This window comes from Lepeophtheirus salmonis, chromosome 10 (assembly GCF_016086655.4).
Source record: "Lepeophtheirus salmonis chromosome 10, UVic_Lsal_1.4, whole genome shotgun sequence".
NCBI lineage: Eukaryota > Metazoa > Arthropoda > Copepoda > Siphonostomatoida > Caligidae > Lepeophtheirus > Lepeophtheirus salmonis.
In genome coordinates, this window is record NC_052140.2 from 14,636,238 (window position 1) to 14,662,725 (window position 26,488).

Below are 26,488 nucleotides of genomic sequence, written 5' to 3' on the forward strand. Positions count from 1 at the left end.
AAAATTAAACCCTATTTTGTATTAATCTAATGACCACATTTGATTAAATAGTGATAATTTTTTTTTAATAAAAAAAAGGATTATTTATGTAAATATACGTATGTATGTTTGTATCAATTTTTAAAATGCATTTGCTTTTTTTTTTTTTTTCAGATGAAAGCACAAAAATTCATGTCATATGTATGTAAGAGCTATTTCTGATTTCTGTATAGTGTCATCAATGTATAATTAATTATTACATATAAAAAGTGGGGACCCGAAACTTGCAGTAGGATTTTTGCATTTAATCAAAAAAAAATATATATTGCAAGGGTTAATAACGTAACCAAACGACGGCTGAAAAAAAAAATAGTTTGGTTTGTACTCCCATGTGTCTAGCTGTAAAATTGTGGGAGCAAAAAAAAAAAAAGTCAACACGTGTGCGATCTCTTCCACGCCTATAGACTGCAGAGACCTTTGGCATCTCCATCCACACTGACTAGAACAACAAGAGTTCATTCCATCTCCCTAAAGTATATTAGAACCAATACGTCTGAAGCAGCAACAACATAGCTGACTTCTGTCCTATGTCAATGTGGCCCTCCTCAAGTCCTGGCCCTACCCCCTTGACTTTATAGTTTGGGGTGGGGGGTCTAGGAGAAAAATGTCTGCCACACCTTTTATCTAAATTTTTATCTGCTTTGAGCAATCGTCATGACTGAGTAGTACGCCATGTACTTTGCACTCATCGTTAGGAGCTGTCAATCTGTTCGCCGGCGTGTCAAGGCTGTTAATGCTTGTAAAAGAGGACATATTGAATACAAAATATTGTGAATATAATATTTAAACATATCATAAATGGTTTTGAATGGTATTTTCTTGATTCTTGAAAAATCATGTTTTTTTGTAATATGGTCTTGCTACTAAAAGTTTTCTTTTCCCCTCTTTATATAAATATAATCCTTGTCATACCCTTGACAATCAAGGCAACTGTTTAAGTACCAAAATACATTTATAGGCCATTTGTACAAAAATAATCTTATATAAGACCAGTTATTCTTAAATTTGGTAAGCAAACTCCCTTTACACAGGCACTGGAGAAGGAAAAGGTTAGTTCCCCTGATTAACATTTTGGAAATACAAAAAAAAATTAGCAAAGAAAAAAAAACATGTACTTTTTTACAGCAAAAAAGTAATCTAAAAACTTTGGTTTTGGATAATAAAAAGATTATTATATATGTATAATATTTTAAAAAATGTAATGACATATGTTTCTTATAAATAGTAAATTATTCATTCTGTTTTAAAATCTTAAGTAGGGGGAGGACTGACTAAAAAAATTTGAATTACATATGTTTCATTTTGTCAAAGAATAACACCATTTCTTTTATAAATATTTATCTAAAGTTGGTCATGATGTATATATTATATAAAAAAGATCATGGGATTTTGTTAAAAAACAGATCAAGAAATATATTTTTTATAAATGGTAAAAATTGTTTTAAATAATGGTGGTATTAATATTTTTGCAGTAAGTACGCAATAAATAAACTTTGAGAACCACTGACCTAGGCCATAGAAAGAATAAACACACAAAAAACTCAAACAAGAGATAATAAATTCATTCATTCACGATCAAATTTTTTATCAAAATAACTGTAAAGGTCAATTGATGCAAAATGACGTGAATTGTCTATTAAAAGTAATGATTGCTATATGTTCAGATATTTAAGAAAACAAAACAAGATTTATTTACAAAATGCATACCTATTTTAAAAATAATTAATTATTTATTTATGTAATTATACTTAATATGTTCTATTGAAAATAAAAAGTACAAACTATTATTAAAAAATAATTTTTTATCATATATTCAAAACACTTACTTTTTGCTTGTTCTCATTTAATAAAAATGTCAATTATGATTGTTTGCTGTTGCTCCTTTAAGAATTTCTGTATGCGAAATGGAACTTATTTCACCTTCTGAATACATGAAACTAAGACAATTAAATAAAAAAGCATGTTTATAGTTAAAAGACTGAAAAAAAAATTGTCCATTGGAAAGTCTTAAAGAGTCTCGTATGACAAATCCGGCGTTACATCATAAATTCGCAATTGCAACAACCCTCATGAATTTGCGCTTGATAGTCTATATACGTAATGCACTGCCTATGTGTAGTAGATAGTTGTACAGTTAATACTTCAATTATAACTCTTCTTGTCTATTTCCCTTTTTCGTTTGACCTAACACAAAAGAAATAGAGAAAAAGAAGTTAGAACTGATGCATGATTTTACAAAGAAAGCATCAACAAACTTATACACATTTACTCATTAAAAATAGGGGATTTATGTTGGTAAATCATTGTTTAACAACTTTTTAGAGAGTAAGTATATTTTTGGAAATGATACATTATTAATAATGATGGCTAATTAATTGAATGGTTTTATAAAGAGACAATTTCACTGCGATAAAATTGTTTATACTATGGACCACAAGTGTATTGTTCTTTATCCATGAAACATGTAAGAGTCTTAGATCTTCTCCATCTGAAAGGTATATATGATCTCATACTATAACGTGTTATATTAATACAGGATTGATCTTACCTACTGTTATAACACTTAATTTAAATTATAATAAATTGGACAATTTAATCATAGACTGCCTTCAAACTCAGTGAAAGATAGGTTTTGTGACTCGAAATGTCTTATGTAAAGTTTCGACTCAATTAAAAACAAAACAAGAAAAATGAAGCAACAAAGGAGTGAAATTTTGAAGCTTCTCTCATGCAGTATGTACCCCATGACCATATCCAAAGAGCTCAGGGTGCAACTCCAGGGATACATGTTTTCAGAACAAAAAATCCAGTCGGAACCATAGTTTTGTGCATTGTGGCCTTGCACATCTAAGAGTGAGGCCTTTGTGAGACATTTGGGACCTCAACAGTGGCTGCCCTCCCTTCCAGACGCGAGCCCCTTGTACTAATATATCAAGACAAGTCTAGAGAAGAAGGCGTGTGCCACACCTCAAAGGAACGCCCTGTCTCTATTGGCTTATATCAAGAAGGAGTGGACCAAACTTGAGTCTGACTACATAGTTGAGGTCTTAATGGGATTTAGGCCTCGTATTGCAATAAATATTGGAGTTGAAGGCTCATATATTGAATAATGTTGTCCCAAACACTATTTTCAGTTGATTTATAAAGTAAATGTCCTGACAGAACCATTCGCATTTAACTATGTTAGCATGAGCTACTAATTGGTACGTATATGTGCCATTTGGAGGAAATGTATTATTACTTATTCACAACTTACTCTAAATAAATTATTCTTTTGAACTCAATGTGCAAAGATTTGATACTTGCTCGCTCGCTACTGTAAGCTATACTTTATGTACCGGGTGCGATGTTGAAATCTGAACTCTTATATATTGGAAAAATGAGAGTTTCTAGTGAGTCAAGTTAGGGATGTTGAACATTATATAACACTGTTTCATTTGTTTATTTTTTTAAGTTACCAAGAAAAAACGTTTGAACGTGTGGTCCTGCCAAGAGTACCACAGCTGATCAAAGATGGTTAACTAAACGTCTAATGAATTCATAAAAAAGGCAAACCATGCCTACAGGAGGCGTCTTGAGGGGATGTTGGAGGCCAAAGGGGGCTACATCAATAATAACATGAGACAATATAGCATTACAGCTGTTCTCCATTTTTATTTGTACATATCTAGTGGCTATATAAATGCATCTCATTAAATTTAAAAGTATTGATTGCTTAGATTTTAATGTCGCAACCGGTATATGGATTACAAAAGACAATCCCTAGGTCAAATGGAGTAATTGTAATATTTATACTTAATCAGTGCAACTTCATCTGACAAATTAAAGGAAAATTAAAAAAAGTAATTGTATGAACTTGAGTCCATGTCAAGTCCTGAAATTTTATTTTAGTTCAAATTAATCTCAATCATTATATAATATTTAGGCTTTTCATATTTATACTCGAACAAATAAATCTGGACAAAGTTTGACTTCATTAAAATGAATAGTGAGGGCCTTGCAGTTGAGTTAACTGTTTAGGTTGAGAGTCTGAGCAATCATTTGGATTCAATTTTACCACGAAAATATGGATAATGGCCCCACAGAAGCAACACAAAGAGCGTTTAATGTTGAATAAGCTCGAAAAGGAAACGGCGCCAGGGTTATCTTCGACTTCCCGGACTAATTCAATAATAGTGGCTCTTTGCCTCCCTTCCAGAGTTTTTGAGGATATTTTTGCGGCAAAATTAGAACTAAATGTTTGCTACGACTTTTAATCTTTCATAAGTGGGATTTAATTTCTCCGTAGTACCCTAGTTATTTCATCTTCATAAAGTCATACTTTTTCTAGATGTCTGATTTAGAAACTCTATATTTTTAGTAATATTCACCAAAATCTATTGATTATTTTTAAACATCCAAATAAGATATTAATAACAATGTTCTAAGCGATATAAATTAACGTGATAATGGAGTAGGGAAAATCATAACTTTCATTTAGGAAAAAAAAATATATTTGTAACCTTTTCTGGTCAAAACATGTAAACAGTTGAGTTGTATACTTTATATTTAAAAATACCATAGTAATTAATTGATACATTTTGGAAAATTTATGGATGTTGAAAATAGACATGCCTTCAAATGAATAGAAAATTATCCATATAACTTAGAATATACATAAATTTATACCTATATTTATCAAGATGCAACACAATAGATGAGCTTTACATACTTATTCAAAACAAAGCACAAATATACATGCCTAAAGTTTCCTTACATTTTAAGAAATTCGATCTGTGAATGTTAAATAATATGTATATACTAGTGATATACCGGATCCCTTGTCCGAACTGGTTCAAGAACTTAGAAAAATGAGTAAACTGTTTAAAATGTATTAATAAGAACAGTTTCATACTAAATGAACCGGGCCGTGCACTGATTTGAACTGACAAAGGCAAAAATATAGGTCATCTAGTGAAGTAATTTCTAACTGGGGTAGCTCCACGTGGTTATCAAAGTGTTTAAAGAATCTCTTTTGCCAAAAATGGTTAGCAAAAATTTATTTTTCTTAGAAAAACTCATCAAAAGATTCCCCCCCCCCAAAAAAAACGTGGTTTCTTCATAAAAAGGTCATAAAAAAGATTTTAAAGTAAAAAGTTGGGCAAAAACAGATGTTATTCCAAAAAATACGTCTACGAATTCCACAAAAATAAAAAGGTTGGTAATCACTGATTAAGTATATGTTCTCTCTAAACATAAGACGAAAAAGAACAAATTACTTGAATATGGAACGCCCTAGCTTAATGTACAACCCACTAGGGGGAAATTATTATCTTGCACTCAGTGTGCGTCAGATTTGCGTCTCTATCATTCCTAGAGAAGGAAATATTCTTAATGTAATGGACTTCAAAGACATTTCTTAGTTAAATGTTACACCATAATGTTTACTTAAACAGTGCAACTCCATCTGACCAATTAAAGGAACTTTAAAATAAAAATTACTTTAATGGAGAAGATATATTGTCTACCATTTGAGGATCCTGCCAGGAGTCACTGCCTATTTTGCTTGTAACAATAGGCAAGGACCTGCCTCCGGGTATCCATTCTTACTCATTCCCGCTTTTACTTAGATATAATTTGTATAAAGAATTGGATATCCGCCCTTATGGCGGAACTGTCTAAAAAAAGTGCTATATTTTAAATAGTTAAGAACCTAGAACGTTTGAAAGAGCCACATAGTACATCGAACCGTTATTTATGGACCCGTTCCATCACTCATATGTACATTTCACTTTAGGAAAATTTATATTTTTACATAATGTTAACGAATGATATATTATTTAAATTTGTTTTCACGTTTTTGCTTGTTTATGCTTTGCTTGACATAGAATGTTATTATTATTGTAGCTCTACCCTAATATATAGGTACATATGTATACAATTGCTTGTTCTTAATTAAAATATTCAAAAATATGTGCATAGGTTAAGAGGGGAAAAACAACTAATAAATAAATATTGTAAATTTAAAACAAAATGCAAAAATATAAATAAAAGATCAGAGGAATCTTGTTTTTCTTTTTGTATACATAAGATAGGATTTATGGATAAATTCAAATATACTTATTAAATGTTTTTTAAATTGGGTAAATGTATCATTTGGCATCCATGTACATGGGGCTATTATAATTTATTTTTTGTACAAGTTGTAATAATTTATACGTTAAAGCAAATGGGTCAACTTAAAGTCGGATAATTATAAAGAATATATGTATCTGCAGGTGAAACAAGTTACCGAGTGGTCCACTGAAATCTGAACATTTACGAATTTAATAATAAATGTAGGCTGAGTGATTGAGATTAATTCATATTTCGATATATTAAAGGATAAATAATTAATTACAAAACAAAACAAACTTGAGAAAAATGACACTTGAACGTGATCAACGAATTTCCATTTGCACACTCCGAGTAGTTGGATGTCTCCAGGACCACCGTGTACGGCATTAACAAGTCCAAAACGTTGGAAACGAAGAAGAGCTCTGTCAAAAAGGCCAAAGCGGATCCGTAGGAGTTAAAGAAATAACACCGCTTAATCCCCTCAAGTCCATGAGGGACCATGCAAGAGATCTGGGGGTTTCACGTCAGACTATCCAGAGACTAAACAAGAAAGTGAGTGGAAAGAGCCTCTTGAGGGTGGAGAGGCCACTTTTGACACCAGCAAGGAAATAAACCCATCTCCTCCGTTGCAAGACTCTTTTGAATGAGTCATTTGAGTTCTTTTAGACCTTTTTGGCAACCCCTACAGATATGATGCCAACAATCTTCACTACACATTTTGGATGCATGTCGATGGGAAGTCATGTAGTTTTCGTTACTCAAGCAGCGAGTCCCTCATGCTGGCACTGAGATGAAATAACAGAAGACTACATTTACAACGGCTGTCAGGCCTTCCACTGCCGCCTTGAAGACATCATTTCCACTAAGAGTGGCTACATTAATGATTAATAAAACTTAGACACACATCAATTTATACATTAATTTTTGTTGAAATTCTATGGTAACAAGTCAATTATATTTTGTTGAAGTTTAAAATTCAAGGAGGTTAGATTTTAATGGAGTTCTTGGTATGTATAAATCAAAACCGATTGAGAGCTTTTTTCACGAAAATTGCTTTGAATTTGACTAGTTACGTCAAAGTTGTATATTGACTTTCTTCGAAAGCCTACCCTAATTTGGGTTAATATGTCCTTGTTTTTATTATAGCTCATCTGACCTTGATGCTGTAGACCAAATCGAGTCCATGTCCTTAAAATATGTTTGTAAAAACTTAATATGTTCTTAGAAGTTATTAAATATGAATGATAATCCAGAAATAAATTGAATACTTTTTCCGAGTATATTTTATACCTGTGAATTCATAGTCTAAGGTAATAGTTAAAGATTATTTCTAAATGAATAAATTATTATCAAACAAAACAACCTCTATAGAGAATAACTCACTGTTACAGTGGATGAATTATAAGAATATAATTCTAGAAAACACGATAAATATACATTTCAGAATTTGTTAATAACTCCGAAACTAATGAAATACCATTTTCAAATAATATAAAGATATTTCAGTCTCTAATGTGGATCAACCAACACTGGGTTGAAAATGTGTAAAACTGAAATTTGGTGATGGTAATTTTTACACATACTCATTTTGTTATAGACGAGTCAGAACACCAAATTCAATCACTCGATATTCCATTTTTTTTAAAGCACTTATAGTCCAAAATACTTTTTATTCCATCAAGTGTATACATTGCAATCTGAGTTATTGCTTCTGTGATTTTTATAAAAATTGTAACTGAACACTTTAATTTCCTTTTGAATAATTAATATAAATTAATTTTATTTATAGCCGTGTATATAAACGAATGACCAACGCCACCCAACGACAGTTGAAACAAAAATAAACAACCTTTTTTTTATCCTATACCTCTAAGTATTGAAATGTCGGAGCAAAAACAAATGCAAAGCGTTTGAGACCTCCTTTGTGACGGTGTTAGTGCCGAGATGGCTGATAAAACCGTTGGCACATCCAAACGGACTGTATAAAGCATGAAAAATTTCATGTGGCCCTCATTCAGACCTGAACTTCACCCCCTGGACGTTGTTGCAGTTTGGGATGTCTAGAAAAAAATGAGACCCCTCTCATCCAAATTAAGATTCACTCCGAGCTGTCATCATGACAGTATTGTACGCCATGGACACGGCGGTCATTGCTTCCAATCTGTTCGCACCTATATCGAGGCTGTTATTGCTTGCCAAGGAGGACAATTTGAAAAAAAAATATGGCAAAATAACGTATTAAAAAAATTCACAGTTTAACTTTGAGTTGTCGTTTCTGGATTCAATAAAAATCACGTTTTTCTTGATTTAGTGAACCTACAACAAGTTTATGGTCTCCACTCTGAATATCACTTGGAATATATACACTATTAAAGGTGGATTGAAATTTAAAACAATGGGGGTATGATCCCCTCATCATATAAAATATTGAAGACTTTATCGTGTCTCTATATCTTTCAGGTTGCATATTCTATTAAAAACGTTCAAAAATTCTTAAAAATAGTTTTTTAAACAATTTCTGGAAAGGACTTTTCTCTTTCTTGATATATTCGTATGTACATATTTTAGAGCAATATTATAATATCATGGAAGTAAATTTGATCCACTCTCTCCTAAGAGAGAATAATATCATTTTACGTTAAGACTAAAAAAATCAAGTAACATTAGATCTATTTACTCATATCATTTAATGGACTCTAATCATTCTCTGGTTTTAAGGGAACAATGTTTACATTTATTATTTGCATATAATGTCGATCTATGTAGGTTATGCTAAAGGCCAAGTTGTTAGGCAATAAGGTTATTTTTGCATGCAGCAAGACTACACAACAACTACTTAGTAGAACAAAAATTTACACGGATGAATAATCACAAAGCATCTTTTCCCTGCACAAAGTCGTCTTGAATGAAACTAGGAGAAACAAAATATAAACTTTTATTCAATATAAGCATCAATTAGATTTTTTATTTTAATTTATTTTTCTTTTCAAAGTATCATACATCTGGGCAGAGTCGTAACTTTTATGATAATATGCAGGAATATGCAGGAACCCTCTTTCAACTGCAATGCGTCTACTCTTTTCATTTCTATGTACATATTTATAATACTGTGCCTATTCCACTACCTAATATTGCAAAAATACAACCTAATACACGCAATGTTTCATATGTAAACATTTTTCATGAGGCAACATGTTTTTTAAAAATGATACTACCATCGTTTTTGATCTATTATTTTTAGCGACGGGACGATTAAAAAAAAAAAAAAGATGCTAATTTCGATGCGAATCTAGTAAAAATTAATGATGATGATTCTGATTCTTTCATAATTTTGCTATTGGCGTCCAAAAGATTATCATTATGCATTTTAAATATTAAATTTTTTGAAAAGATATCTCAAATATAAAATTTTATATATAATTTTATTTCAAAATACACAGTTATTCATAAAAAATTTAACTTTTTGAAAAAAAAAAAAAAAAAAAAATCCCCACTTGTTAACAAAAAATAGAAAAATTTGGAAAAAAATTTCAAAAATGAAATTTCTAATATAAAATTTTATGAAGAAAAAAATCAAATATTAAATTTTGTAAAGAAAAATTGCAAAAAATCAAAGTTATTCACGGAATATAACATTTTTGGGAAAATATTGAAAATATAAATAAGAATTGGAATCACAATGTAAACAAAATTTTCCCCATGCGGATCCAATTTAAAAAAACACAACAGTTTCTCTAATTTCTAATTCCGATTAATCGTCCCATCACTAGTTATTTTTCCTCGTATGTTCTAAAATGGGGATGGGGGTATTTGACTATTCCAGAATTGCAGTTACAATATAATTTCATATTATTGGTAGCCTTTTCTCGTTGTTTAAGTCAATGCTAATGAGCAGAGGTGGGAACGAAAATGTGCAGTAGCTTGAATAAATAAGATTTTTTTTTTCAAGAATTATGAAAAGACCATTCAAAACCAATTTGGGATATTACTATATTTTGTTTTCAATATGTACTCCTTCAGATGCAATAACCCCCTGTGTGTTATTAGAAGGGTTATTAACAGAACTAATTTAATAATTTGTTAAAGGTTTTAAGATAAAATTGAGTGTATGGTTTTTATATTATTGAAAAGCTGAATAAAAATAGTACAGCTTTAATAAAAATGCACCATAAAACCCTGTTGTCAGTAAATTCCTGACGTTATTACATGGCTTTTTACGAGGAAAATTCGAATGTACAGCTTGTCCCGGCGAAACTTGAATGAAGCTTGAGAAAGTTTTAATGGATTTATTATATAATTTACTAACATGTTCTTTAATATCGACTTGTAGAGCAATAAAGACAAAACAAGTCATATGAAAAAAAATTGTTTCTCAGACAAAGGACAACTAATATTGAGGGCAAAAGAAATAATGTGTTAGCTCTTATTGACGCGGGATGAGATACAAAGACATCTCCGGGATAACTTTCTGTTTCAAGGGTCTCATTACCAAGATTAAAAAACTGAAGGACAACAACTAGAGCCTTAAGAGGAAGCGAGGATGTGGAGGACGAAATCCAAAAATGGATAGCGACTTTATGAGCTTTTTTTTCTTTCCAAAGAGCCTCAACATCAGCGTGTACGTGTAATTAGTGGCCGTGGATACATATGTCCTTTCCGGGTTGAAAGCCAACTAACCTTAGGGAAATTATATTTTCAAGCAAGACTGTTCCCCAGCCACTAGACTAAAATAACTCAAAAGTGGTGTTAAGAAAACTATGCATGGTTGGTCCTTGTCAATGAGGCCTTTTTCCTCACCAGAGTGCAACCCTCTTGTTATAAGATGGAGTTGCTATTGAGAGGAAGGCCTTTGCCACCTCCCATTTGAATGTGGATGCCCTTAGGAGTACCGTGAAGAATGAATGGGCGGAATTGTCGTAGGAATACGAGAAAAAGACCTGTAAGGCCTAGGATTGATGCTGAAGATGGACACTTTAATATTTAATTATTTATATACAGACTGATTGTCTTACTAATTGTACTTTAATAGAATATTGATAAAGTTGAGCTTGGGAAAACTCGTTCAGAATTAGCAGGGACACACTGTTTTCATTTTTCTAATTTTTTTCCAACGATTATTGAAATTTGAAATCATATACATACTTTAATTTAAACTATTATTTTAAACACTTCAATGTCGTCTTCATAGCTCACAATCCTCAAATCATTAACCAGAATGCCCTCCCTCTGTTAGCCATCTTAGAATTACTATTTATCTAAAACATTAGCTTAAATTAACAGTCATTATTAGTAAAAGATATAAAATAGAATATATATTTCATTTATAATCATATTGTGACCGCAATTTTGAAAGATTATATGGGGCAGCACAAATAAGTATGAAAATATTTACATCTTTTATACATCAACATAAAAACAATCTTAGACAAAAAAAAAAATTTTTAATATATACATATTGCCCCATGTTTCATAGACTACTTGAGTCAAGTCAATTATTTGTATTCTAATTTAAAGATATGTTATGACATGAAGTAGTTTTACTTACTGGGCTCGAAGATGAAATAACAGATCTCTTTGTGTCGCCCTGGAACCAAACGTATTTTGTATAACCTGACGTAATATACAGACAAACACGAATGATTCAGTATAATTTTGTCACAATTGAAGAACTCTACTTGGAGCTTCCGGAGATTCAGTTTGTAGAGGAGGATCGGAGATGCCTCCAAAAAGTATCTTGCCTTGATTGAAGGGAACTGCTATGACTTCGTGACCAAGGAACAATGGCCCCAAACAGCCCCGATCTTAATTCAATAAATATTATTTTGTGTGGCGCTGCCGTTAGGCACACAGTAATAGACATCCCCACATAACTATGGCAAGTCTGGTGGCTGCTATCATGTATCACTTCACATCTATGCCCCGGAACCTCCTCCATAAGGCCTGATCCCGCTTCAGAGGGCCATATCGAGGCCATGACCGAGGGCAATGATATGGAAGAAGCCTTAAGATACATGGCCTAAAATGACTCTATCTTTTGATTTAAAATAAATATATTAAGATTTCTGGATTTTATGTTGTTTTTTTATAAGGGGTTTTAAGAGGGTGCAGTTTTCATCTTCGAGCCCTGTGTTGTGTGTAGTTCAAAAACTGTATTTGATACAAGGAACTTGAATAAAAATAAAATAATTGTAAATAATAATCTATCAATCTTTTGTTACCGTTTTTCTGACTATCGACTTTTATTAATTTAAGTGCAATTTGCGACACACTCTAGGAGTTAATAAAAAATATATTTTTATAGAAATTGACAATATTTCGTTAAAGACCACGAACATACTCAACTTCAACAACATGTTTTTGTGTTGAGGGGCGACGACATGTATAAATAATTTTATTTTACTCTTAACAATCTTCGTAAGTAGTAAGTGGAGTTACTAACAAATGAGTTTTTTTATTTGTAGATTACCATTGACTATTTAGTTTTATTTATAAATTAACAATTATTCAGTTTGAATGAAAGCTTTTGCTTGATTTCAATAATTAGTGAACAAATGTAGAAATGTAGAAAATGGTTCAAAAACACTTCAATAGTGTCTATCTATTTTACAATGTCAAAATTTTATACCACACTACACTTTGTCAATGGAAGAAGACATTATGGAACTGCCGTAGCTCAATGGACAACACAATCGACATAAATTATTTTGTTTAACTCAATGTGCGTAGGTTTTATACTAAGTCGTTTATATATGGGGTATCTCTTTGGATAGTGATGTAAATCGTGATTATTTTTGGCATGTAGCAAAAATAGAAGGAGAAAATCAACTAAATAACACTGACAATTTAAAAAATGTTTTGGATGAGAGAAGCTTATCTCTTATATCGTTTCATTAAATAAACTACAATCAGCTATGACAAGGGAGAAAGGTGTATAAGAAAATAAACAAGGATAATATCATGAACGTCGATGTTCAATTCTACTCTGAGTCCAACAATGACTTACATTTATAACTCTGTAAAAAATCTATCAGGTTCCTCGCTGTCTTTTTTAACACACACGAATGGAATATAATTCACTAATCGAGAGTTAAATAATAATGTTGAGGAAATTAAAATTCATTCTTCAAACTAATTCCAAATAAAAACGATAATATTGCTTTCCCCTCAAAAATGACTTAAAATTAAGAAGACATAAACAAGTCGTGAAGTATTCGCATTTTTAAATTACAGTCCAATGGATCTCCTGGACGACATTAACTATCAAGATATTTCATATACTAGTAAAAATTCGTAGAATTCTATGGAAGTGGCTGGAGATTAAAATGTGAGTAAACTATCATCATCATCAAAATGTTTCATGTCTATCATTTTTTTTTTTTTGAGAAAGTTGGAACTGCCATGATCAATGAAACGGAAGTTGATTCTGTAGAAGGGAAGAGAGTAGCACCAATTCTAAACGAAATATTTTTTGAAAAAATAGTGTTGAGAACTACACTGGCCTAAAACTCGGCATCTCCTAGTTCCACTAAGCTGTTATTTTTTAGCCTGATCCACCTCTTGTATTTACTTATTCTCTGGATTCTTTACAACCGATGATTTGATTTCAAATTTATTTATTTACATAAGACTGTTTTTAAATTATATATTTAAAAAAAAAATAAACAAACTCTTATCAAGTGATTAACAGGTAATTAATTGAAGGGTAATTGATCTAATTAAAAGATAAGGAACTAAAGACAGGGTAACTAATTGCTTTGTTTTATTTCATTAAAAAAAGAATATTCTAACTACGGGTTTATTTATTCTTCTATTTTTGTGCCTACTACCTCATTTAAATACTTGACATATTTTTAGAAACAGACATCAGACAAAAGATTATAATTGCAATTATATGTCTTCTCCCTCCTTTAATTACAAGTGAATGAAAATACATACAAACATACTTAAAATATACTTTCAAAACTCTATGATCTGTATCAAAAATGTACATTGAAAAATTTAAAAAATGTTGTAAGTACAAATAAGTGGTAGAACCTGACTAAGCAACTACATGTATTCATAAAAAATCAAAATGACGAGTAATAATCTATGCATATAGACAGGGTATTAAGATCAAATCAGCTCTTCCTTTTTTAAATAAGTTGTCATTGAGGCCACATTTTTTTGCGGATTTACTTGAAAGTTGGATTCAATTGTAAATATGAATGTTGAAAAATAATTCATTTAATGTATACGCCTACAAAATGGATCATAACCGGGATCCGGCCCTAGAAAGAGGAACAGGCGTTGACAAAGTTGTTCCATCGTATACTGGTGATAGTTTCCTTGAAAAAAGGAAAATCAAATTCCAATTTCTTGATTTAAACAAACTGAACCAATTCAAAAATTTAGCAAGACACGGGATCTGCTAACAACAATTTAAGCTCTCTAGCATAATTATCTATAGAGTTATTTTCGTCCTTTGGCGAGCACCGGCACGGAGACTACAATAATGGCTGTACGGCGTTGATATTCGAAATACATCTGAGGAATTTTCTATTTATTTGGTGTACAGTTTGATCAGTTGAGTCTGATAATCCCACTTTTATAATCATAGATCTGAGGGTTGCCAAGATATTGAGGTCTAAACTTACTTCGGATTTAAAATCCTCGCCTCGTATAAAGTAAAAGGATTTGGGAATTTCTCCTATTCTTGACTTTTTGTTCAATATTGTTTTTATGATGATGATCATGCAAAATAATGAGCATTTTATGGATTGTTGATAAAAATTGCTAATTTTAAAATTAAATTAACTGCAATGAGACGTAGAAATACCAACTTGTACAATATATTAATACACGTTACAACTTGAACAGAAATCTCTGCTTGTTCACAACATTTTTCAAAACAAATATTGTTTCACATAGGTCATTTTCAAAATAAATAGATTGCTCACATAGTCTGCACATTCAAAACAAATTATTCAAGTCGAGGGACATTATTTTTTTAATACTCCAATTAAATGGAAATACATTGGGTATTAAATGTTTTTTTTCTTTTGTTCTTCTCAAAAACTAAGCTAATAAAGCAATTTTAGAGTGTTTTATATTTTGAGGGTTTTGTCATAATTAAAATTTTGAATTTAATTTGATTTTAACCGTGTACTTCATTATCAGAAACGATTGTGACCGAAGTGTAGATTTTTCTACATGGCTATTTATACAAGTTTAAACTTGTTGTATTTCCATGAATATTTAATTTATTTGAGCTTTTGCTTTTGCTAAGGACGTTCATGATGACTGAGATAATACCTTATTTTATATTTTCAAATATGAAGTACTTTTAATATTAATACATGAAACCTATATCCATAAAAACAAGTTTCAAAATGGCACCACTCACATTTTGAAAATAGTGTACCGACATAATTTTACTATTTTCTTTAAACCATGTACTCCTTTTTTATTCTATATAATATATTAGAAGAAATACAAGTGGATATGTAGGTATATCTGCAAATTTTGAGACTCGTAAATCCTTTTTTTATTACGAAAATATCATTTCGAAATAAGGGAGGCTTCATCAAATTTCTTCTTGTTAGGACAATCATTAAAAGGGTCCCTTGTGTAATTTTTTTTAGCATCCATTTTTGCATGTTTATATTTAATTGTTGAGTAATAGTCAAAAAATATATTTGCAAATTTTGAGACTTATTAATTTATTTTTTATATAAAAAAATTATCATTCCAAAAGAACGAACTGTTCAAATTTAGAAAAATGTAAGACCTTCAGTCTTAATGGGTTAATTATCACGCATGACTTCTTATTAAAGCTAATCGAATTCAAATCAATAGTATTTTATATGAAGAACACGTTATTCAGGCATATATGAAATTTTTATTGGATATTAATTGAGTTGTTTGAATCTAGCTTCAATAATAAAAATCATCATTGATGAGGGAAATTATAAATAATGTAAATATCTTTATATCAAATGAAAATAAAAATTAAGAATATTTATTTTCTAAAAGTAGACCAAAAACACCATCTACAATACGTTGAAAAAAACACAAAACATTTACCTACCCCCAAAAATGGTAATTTCTTGAAAATCCTAAAATCTAAAAGACCAGTTCATACTTTATTTAGTATCTTACAAATCTGTTTTCTGTGTGTGGGATATCATTTGAAAGGTTTAAGTAAGCTTTAATTTTGATACTATAATGCAGACCTCTTATGAAATATTTTCGATTCCGAGTAACATGGATATATATATATATATATACAGGATACAACAACGAATTCCGGTGCTTTGGATCTAACTACTTTAAATTAATATAAAATGATCATTTTTATAGATTTATTCAAAAACTTAGCAACAGATAAAATCATTAAGAATATAATTCACTCAATTTGGCCTCCATTTGTTTCAATAACATCCTCTGTCTGGGTCTTGAACCGGGATTACGCCCTGTAAACTAGAGCCCCATCTAAATTATTTCAATTCACAACGTTGGAGTGGATTAAGGGCTTTTTGTTGGTATAAGAACCTTTGTTAACTTTTGACTCTAGGTAGCTCCATAGAAAATAATCCATCGGATTTAGGTAGAGAAGCAAATCCAAAATTTTGATGACAAGAAACGCAGACATTTTCTCCAAAGTGCCCTAAACTGCAACGTCTAGTGTGTTCAGGTCTGAGCTGGTGGGGGACAAAAGTGAAGTGTGTTTTTTTTTTTAAAAGTTCTGGTTATTCTTGGCTGAATGAGAAAAGGCACTATCTAATAAAATAATGGATGTTGTAGAGAGTGTAGATGTAGGGTAGGACGTCAAAACTCAGCATATTCTTGCTTGTAATCACTCCCATAGGACCCTTGGTCTCCGACAGCCCCTTCATTAACTCCACAACTCTTCTCCTGTCGATCCTTGTCATCTTTGAAACCGAAAAATTATTAATATCCATATTCATCGGTACAGTACATTTGCATTCTATCTCTGAAAATGTAACAGGCTTGATATCTGATTTAATTTACTCCATGATGGTGATTTGGCAATTAAGTGAAACGTTTATTTGTTTATTTCACCTTAGAAGCGTCGGATTTTGTTGTTACACTCTCTATATCGTTTTATAGTGGTCATTTTGAATAAATAGAATAGATACGGTTCGAACATATATATCTGTATTAAGTTTAAGCAGTAATGTGGAGTGGGGGGGGGAAGTGCTTTGTATGCATACATATACAAAGCTTCTTGTACAAACTTGTTTTTTTTTGTTCTTTTTTTAATGAATGCACAGTCATACCTATAATATTGTTCAAATATACGAAGCTTACATTGTTAGTAAAATTAAACATGCTTCTTAATAGTTGTAATAAATTCACTATTTGCAAAAAAAAAAAAAGTAAAAATAATAATAAAAAATATTCTGACCTGCTCAACTGTTGCGGCATTTTTTTTTATTTTCGGTTTAATAAGTATGAAATCTTTGATGTTTTCTTATTTTTTGTCCAGGAATATTCATGACATAAAATCAGTCAGTGTGAAATATAAAAAACACAAATGGCCAATTTTATCTTTGGATTTAGCAAGTTCCGTTGATAAGATAAATAAGAAGGAGCGTGTGTGTGCAAATTATTATTCTTTATTTTTGTGTATGTATTTATATTGCACAAATACTTACAAAATATTCTTGTATGTTTTTTTTTTTTACGTTGCAAAACCGATGGCATTGTTCTTTATATTTATCCATGTGTTTACAGGGGTACAACCAAATCCTTTTTGTCAATGGATAGTTTTGACATGATTGAAATAATCTATTATAATTTAGTTATGATGCAAATATACAGTAATCCCTCAGATAACGAACAGTTAAGGTATTGGGCTTTATGTGATCATAGGGGTTCAATAACATCCTTTTTGATAATGAATCTATTATGACATGAATGAAATAATACATGTTTTTAAGAACATAAACAGAGTTTAGAATTAAAACTTGTAGTAGAATGACTAATTGATTTCTATGGAATCATGAAAAGACAACTCAACCCCAATTTTTATTATATTTAATAGCTATATTTAGCTATATTTGTGTATATTATGCCCTCTTAAAAAAATCTATAACAGCTTTAACATGTCGGCGTACAGATTGGACGCTCTGCACGATGAAAATCCATGGCGACCCACGCTAGCATGATGTGAGCTCAAATTGGAACCAAATTTGTATGAGAAATATTTTTCTCCCAGACGTCCGGAACTGCAAATTCTAGGGGGTTGAGGTCAGGGGCGGAGGAGGACAATATGGAGGCAGGCCAGACATAGTCCTATTGTTATGTCAGACGTAATGGACTTCTTGATATTGCTGGCAGTACGAATGGAGAGGCCAACAATCTCTGAATCCTTCTTACCAGAGACGCTGACACTGAGGAGAATGCACCCACGTTGCATTTTTTGTTAGTGTTTCTACAATTTATAACCTAAAAACTTGTTTATCTTTGTTTCTAATGGTGTTTGGCTGTGTAACAAAACATCGTAATAAAAAATATGGAGGATTAAATCATAATGAATTGTTATTGCAAGTTTTGATCCACCAATCTGTATAATCAAACAAAATTTATCACTTCATCACTTACTACTTAATTATTTTTGTTGTGGGGCAGATCTGTGTAAGGAGTTTAAAAAAAAACGAGATGTGCACAGTTTTAAGATACAGATTGCATACTATTTTGATAAAAATAGAAATAAAGAAAATGCAATTTGGGAATATATGAATTGAACTCTCTTAAAAAGTGATATTTCTTCCTTTAAAAAAATAAAAACAGATTGCCAGCTTTTAACAATTAAGGCCGTGTCCATGACGTACAACCCTCTCATGATGATATCTTGGGACAAATCCAAATTAGCACCAGAAGTACTTCTCCATGGCGTTCTAAATGCAAAGCTTATGGGGTTGAGGTCAGGGTTGGCTTGGTTATTCTAGGGGGAAGGGGAACCATCTAATTTACTATTGACAATGTAGACCATGGCATTGATCTTAAGGCCCTGCTTGAAGATGAAGGGTGGCATAACTTGACACTCACTGCTAACAACACCAAGAACCAAAACTTGCTGTGGGTAGTTGGCTTTCATGATCCTAGAGAATAAATATCATAATTACCTACTAATCCATGGTATTTTAGTATTTACCTCTCTGATAATATTTTCTAATTTTGAGTTCAATTCTCATTCTATTCTCAAATTTATTTTTTATTATGTTGGTACATTTATCCATAACTTATTTCTATAATATCAGCCATTTACGTAGGTAGTTTGTTTTTGATAGAATAAAAGGTTAGACGTTTTTTTGTGTGCTCCACGATTTTTTACAATTGAAAAAAATGGGAAGATAAAATCACTTTATGAAAAAGTTTAGGGAAAACTTTTGAAAATTGTTCATTATTCTAAAATATTTATTCTAGACAAAATTGTAAAAAAAAATTGTTTATAAAAAGGGAACTTCATAACTTGAGCTTTTATATTGTAATTTATTTACAAATCAAAATCAATGTAAAATTGCAACTTACTTTTTACGAAATAAATGATCAATTTCACAAAACATATTCTTTGTTAATAAACTAGCTAAAAATTACCTGGAGTTGCTCGGAATAAGGAGGGAGAGGGAAATCAGATTGATAATGGTCAAATTAATTGAAAAATTTAAACCTTAGTAGTGTAGTATTGTTATGAATATAAAAAAACTTGAAATAACATTTATGCATCTAAAAAATTGTTTATATGAGAAATACATTTTATCTACTTCAAAAAATTCTCAAATCGAAATTCGCGAAGAAAATTGCAAAAAAACTTTTTTGCACTAATTTTGCAAAAAAATAATAAATAGCATTTATTGGAATTGTAAAAGAAACACAAACCTACGAATATTTTTGTACTTGCAAAAAAAAGAAGTTATGAAGAATAATGTTGTCGAAAAAATAACACCCGATAACTGGTTCATTTTTGCAAATATTGCAAAAAATTATTTAATAAAATGTTCTGAAAATTGAAAATACTCGGTGAATTTGTTGTGTCAGCATTTTTTGCGCCAAAATCATCGTCTTGTGTTATTTTTTCTTAAAAAACTGAAACTTGACGTTTGACGATAAAATGGGGGAAAAAAAATACTCAGAAGATGACAGATATTTCGATTTTTATGTGTCAAACTTATATGCAAACTAATCTTCAGACAAATCTTTACAAACTTTATTCCACACACTAATCCAATATTCCATCAAAAGTTCATTTTTTTCACCTGAACTAAACGAAATTGCAATTTCCACAGATTTTTTTTTAGTCCATAACTTTTTTAATTTTGAATAAATTTAGAAAAACGTAGTAATTCGTATATTTGTTTTTGAAACGCCAATCCCTTATTGATAAATAATTCAACCCCCTATCCAGTCTCTTTGAGCTGCAAAAAACGGGTTTGTGGTATTTGGGTATAGCATAAGCATTTGACACCCCCATCGTAGCCTGCCCCAGCTCAAAAAAGGGACCCATGCATAATTTCAGCCTCCTAGATGTGGTGTGGGAATGTATAAAAGACATCTACACAGACACAATCTCTCTTTTATATATACACAGATAAGTAATAACTTGATTTATCAGCATTTAAAAGATATAGTTTAAATACATTTGTTATCATTTTCATTCAACCAAATTATAAAACGATGTCCAAATCAGTACTTTACGGAACTTTTGCTGTAAATTAGATATATAAATAACCAATTATATCCAACCAATATAAGTTGAATATATTTTCAATAAGGTCATATGAGTAAAAAACTTATAAATGAAGTTTAATATAAATTGAATTCTATGATGTGAATATTTTTTAATCGAATGATTATTAAAGTGTCAGATAAATAAAAAGTAGGTCTTATTATTCAGACAAACTACTTTATATATATATATATAAAAAAAGAAGGATTTTGATTTATTCAAACTCTCGGAGTAGAAAAAATTATGAGGCAAGCTCCATAACTCTCTCTGAATATGTGTTTTTTGCTATCGTTTCAATTTATTAGAAAGGTAGGGAGAGGTATATAATTATACGGTAGAAGATAAGAGGGGATTCCCCACAAGGAGTCCGTCCACTTCAAGTCAGTTGAAAATAAATTAGTGTACAATAATATTATTTCAAATAGTTCGTTGATAATTGAAGATGTAAATAATTTTTTAATTAATGAGATCACTTTGTACAACATTAATATTTGTCTGTTTTTTGTCGTTATACAAGACCATTACTTTTTTTTACAAATTACATTTTTTTTACAATGAATTATCATATAAGAAAACTGTTTTCATTAGTTTTCTGTTAATTAAATAGGATATTATTTACTCCAAATTTTATAAAAATGCTCGTTTTTATTTTGGATCTACATTTTATCAGTAATACTTTTGAGTATGATCTTGAAATATTCAATCTTATTATATATAATTATTTATTTATCTAAATAATGCCTTCTATAGGATTTATTCATTTAATAGGCTTTTTTAATCGATATTTAGTGAGTTTAAATGACTGTTTCGCTTAAAGTGTGGTCTTTTGATTTCTTAGATTATTTGGTTAAGGCGTACAACGATAGCTACAAAGTTATCAGATTGTATCTATATTTTTTACAAATACACACAACTTCATCAAAAACTTAGGGTTACTAATTTGATTCCAAAAATTTGTATAATGTATTTCTTAAAAAAAGTTATCCACAATCAAAATCTAATACCCCTAAAATAACAATAACAAATAATATCTCTTTGAAACCTCAAAACTCAAGCTATTAATATTATTTAGGATATTTTTTTTCTTGATTTTATATATTCCAAAAAAACTATTTTCATCATTTTATTTTATATTTGTGAGTGTAAAATGTTTGGAATATAAAATTTTAATGTAATAATTGTTATAATCGTTCAAGTTATCATCATGTAATATAATATGTTTTATCTTTGGGGTTTCTTTCTTACATAGTTTACCATCTGCATTATTAAGAATATGTCCAATAACGGAGGGTTGACCCTTCCTTAGGAGTGTTTATATACTTCAGAGATTAAAATATCATTGTATTACATTATTTCCATCATATTCTTACTAAACTTGCCCTTAATTCCATGACGTATATGCCGAAGATTTCCATAAAAATCTGAACATCAGGAGTTTTAAACTTGAATAAGATATAATTTATTAATTAACAATAGAATTACACCAATTCTAATACTATAAATAGATGTGGGTCTGAGCTCTCTACATCATTAATGTAGCCACTTTAGCGAATATGATGGATTCCATGCAGCGGTAGAAGGCCTGGCACTCGCAGCAGATGTAGTATTTTGTCATGCCGTCCCGGTGCTGCCTGAAAGTGGCTTTGAGGGTCTCGGTGTTTGTATGAAGAACACTCCAGGCCTTCCCCTCGAAATGCACCAATAAGGTGTAGTCGAGAAGGCAAGGTCCAAAACTGTCAAAAAAGAGTACAAAAGAAACATTGAAACTGATTTAAAAGAGTCTTGCAGCGGAGGAGATGGGTTTCTTTCATTGGTGATGTCGAAGCTCTGGTAGTAGGTCAAAACGTCGACCGATAAAATGTCCAATGGACAAAACTTCAAATGGATAAAACGTCAAATGGACAATACGTGGACCGTAAAAAATTTGACCATCGACCGTACAAAACGTCGACCGACAGAACGTCGTCCTGAAAATATTACATTTCAAAATATGAGAAACGGTTTCTACTACAATTCACTCCAGCAATTTCCAGTCCGAGATATTTAACCCACCACGACTACATAAACTAACAGTAAGGAGTTCTCCCAATCCTCCATTCATACCTCGATATTTGGGCTATTTTGGGTACCGCTGGGCCTCAAAATGAGATGAAACATAAAACAGTCTCAAATTGCAGGGACCCTTTCGGTGTTTGAATGGAGGTGGGGTAAATTTAAATAGTGGCGGTTGGTTTCATCCCATTTTGGGATCAGGCCGTACCCGAAATAGCTTCAACATTTGGGGGTTATATCTGGGGTGTGAGGGGCTCTTATCCTCGACGAGGACCCCCAGCGTTCCATGAGAGCTATGAGGTACCTGGGCGTGGCCGAGTGGACTGTGAGGGCTTGTGTGAAGGAGGTCTTAAGGTGTAAGTCCTACAGGCGTCACACACACCAACTTCTGACTGAAAAGACTCAAAAGTTGCGGCTGCTCAAAAACTTCAGGCCGAACATGCTCTGGTTCTTCTCAGATGAGAAGAATTTTGTTCAGGATCATATCCACAACTCCCAGAACCATCGCTGGATTGCCGTGAACAACAAAGATGTCCCAGGGTCATGAAGACCAAGTTTTTGGCCACTGGCATGGTCTTTGGGGTCGTGTGAAGTGAGGGGCATGGCATGTTGCCCCACATCTTCGAGACATGCCTCAGGGTGAACACGGAAATCACGGCAGTGGATGTGGCAGCAGGACTTGGCTCCGGCCCACAAAGCTAAACGGATGCAAGAATGGCTGAAAAGCAATGCTTTTGCGTTCGTACCCTATCTCCTCTTGGCGTCCCTCATCACCGGATTTGAACCCGTTGGACTACTTTGTCTGGTCCTACGTGGAGAACATGACCAACCGCTCCTCCCATAACACCAAGCAGTCTATCATCACCTGCATCAAGGAGAAATCCAGTGAGATAAAAGCAGCGCAGATCCAAAATGCCTGTTCTCGGTTTCGTAGCCATATTGAGCGACTTTTGGCGGCTACATTGAATAAATAGCTGCTCTATATCCTAATAAATATTAAATTTTCTAATAAAAATCAAAAGTGGAGGGGTTTCTGCTTTATTCTTTTAGTTGTGTTGAACTTTTTCAAGGAATAGACGCCTAATAAAAGAAACTAGGATTTAAAAAATGTTCTAAGCCGTGTGATACCATTTGAAACCGTTAGTACTACTGACATTTTATCCTGTTTCAACTCTTACATATCAATATTTATTTTTATATGAATTTATGTTGTAAAAACAATCGTAATTAATTTAGGACATAAATGAAAAATTTAATCGTTTTTAAAATGCCCAGAGTGTGCTCCAATTATCTGATTATGACCAAACAATCCAATTTGAAGTTTTGAAATAAAGAAGGATCAGATTGTACTATTCATAGTACATTACTATAGTTAATTCTGAAGGTATTCGCGTTCAAAGAATTTGAAATTTTCAAATGAGCAAGGTTATCATATAATTTACCTATCCTCTCGTATGAGTAGCGAATAATTTTGTGTAAAAGTGTAGAAAGTTTTAGTACAACAAAAATGGCAACGCGTATGCAAACTCTTTGTGCCAATGCCTCTACACAGAAGGTTGTAGAAATAGTTGGCATCTCAATCCTGCCTGCCATCCAAATTTAGATGTATTCTGAGCTGCCATCAAAACTGGGTGGTATGCCATGGACTCGGCCTTCATCTTTAAGGATTGTCAATCTGTTTTTCGTTATATCGAGACTGTTATTGCTCGTCAAGGAAGATATATTGAATAAACAATATAGCGAAATATTTTATTCAAATAATTCACAAGTTGGTTTTGAACTATCGTTTCTTCATTCCATAAAAATGACGCAATTGTATTTTATTCAGTCTAGGGTAAGTTTTGGGTATCCACTCTATACATAAATAAATGAAACTTATAGTAGGAAATAATTACATGCAGTAGTTCTTGTGTTTATAAACCCCCGAAAAACAATTATCTGAGAGATATTTTTTTTATAATTATTTTCCATAGCGTATGATTAAACTGTATCACTCTCCATTATTTTGCCAATAGTTTAGTATCACACGGGATTTACTTTTATTTTCAAAGTGGAATTTGGAATTAATAAATATTATTTAGAAAACAAGGAAATGTCAATAGTTATATGTAGATTTGGAAGTGTATTGGAAAAAAAATATACCTGAAGTGTATGTACATATTGACATTGTCACGTAGTAAAAAGGTGAGATAAGGAGAATTTTATTTTACATAAATTATTACGCTATATAAATATTTATGGAAATACCCGTGATCTAGAAGTGGTTATGAGGTCATTGTGAGACAATACACTTCTTTTCATTGATAAGATAGACTAACATCATGTTGCTATTTGAAAAGGAATATACAGGGTTTACATATATTTAAATGGATCCATCATTGGCACAATATTTATTAGCGCTTAGTCTATCTGCAAGGTGATTGGCTTAAACTCAATCCCAGATCAACTGGAAAAAATGTATAAAATGGGTGAACAAAAAATTTCATACTTTTAGTCATCATGTACCAGTCGTCAAAAAGTCATATACAAAATCTATCGGAACTGTAAATAATTGATGTCTTAAATTTTGCAGTCATTGATGCATAGGCTAGTGCAAAATGACTTGAAGATGAAACCTTTTAAGCAACATTACTAATAGAAACGTATATAGGATATATGAGTAAAAAAAATTGAATGTTTCTAGAAGTTGTTGGAAATTTGTACGGGGAAGCTCTGTATTGTCTTTAGTGATGATAAAAATTATTATATGGATAAAAAATGTAAAATGTTGTCTTTCATTAGTTTAGGAACATTTCTCATTTTCTAGTAAGATGAAACTCCAAATTATGTAGGTTGGAAATTATATATATAGATAGATAGATATCGAATATTCTAGTCCAGATCTCAATCCCCTAGATTATTTTGCATAGGGTTATCTAGAGTCAAACGTTAAAGTGAATTCCTTCTAGAATTTTGAATCTCTTTTTTACCATCAAATAAGCGTGGATGGAACTTCCGGAAAAACACATACATCAAACATGCAACGTTTAATGCCTCGTTTCTTGGATGAATTGGATACAACTGCAGTTATGGAGACCAGTAATTTTGCTATGGACATTTCGCCGCCCGTAATTCTGCCACATACACTTTTGCAATTGGTAATTTCACCTTTTGGAGATTTTGCTACAAGACATATTCGCTGCTTTTTAATGTTTTATATAATATTTCAAACTTTACTGATGCACTGTGTGGTCCATTGAAATCTGAACATTCACTAATTCAATAATTAATCAAGGTTGAGTTATTTTAAATGAATTCAAAGTTTGATATATTAAAGCATACAAAATTATTTACAAAACAAACAAACTTGGATCTCCAGCTAGCTAGTCCAGAAAATGACAGTTTAACATGATCGAATAATTTATATTCGTCCACTCCAAGCAGTTGAACGTCTCCAGGACCAAAGTCTACACCATCAGCAAGTCTGAACTGTGGAGAGGATGAATGGCTCTGTCAAAAAGGCCAAAGTGGATCCGGAGGAGTAAAGGAAAACAGCCAAGCCCAATCTCCTTAAATCCATGAACGCCCATA

The 26,488-nt window shown here is 31.6% G+C and overlaps 1 protein-coding gene across 3 annotated transcripts in view; it reads right to left on the reverse strand.

Moving 5' to 3' along the window:
- The window catches only part of LOC121125214 (uncharacterized), an 83,812-nt gene extending 66,127 nt beyond the window's left edge, over positions 1-17,685 (reverse strand). For 2 of the 3 annotated variants that reach the window (XM_071891359.1, XM_040720354.2), the window contains exons 1-2: positions 17,543-17,655; positions 1,866-2,223 (exon numbers count right to left, since the gene is read on the reverse strand). The gene's annotated coding sequence lies outside the window, so the exon portion shown is untranslated. Of the gene's footprint in view, positions 1-1,865; positions 2,224-17,542 lie in introns of all 3 variants that reach the window. The other variant, XM_071891358.1, reaches the window with a different exon arrangement.
- Between the last annotated feature and the right edge of the window lie 8,803 nt (positions 17,686-26,488).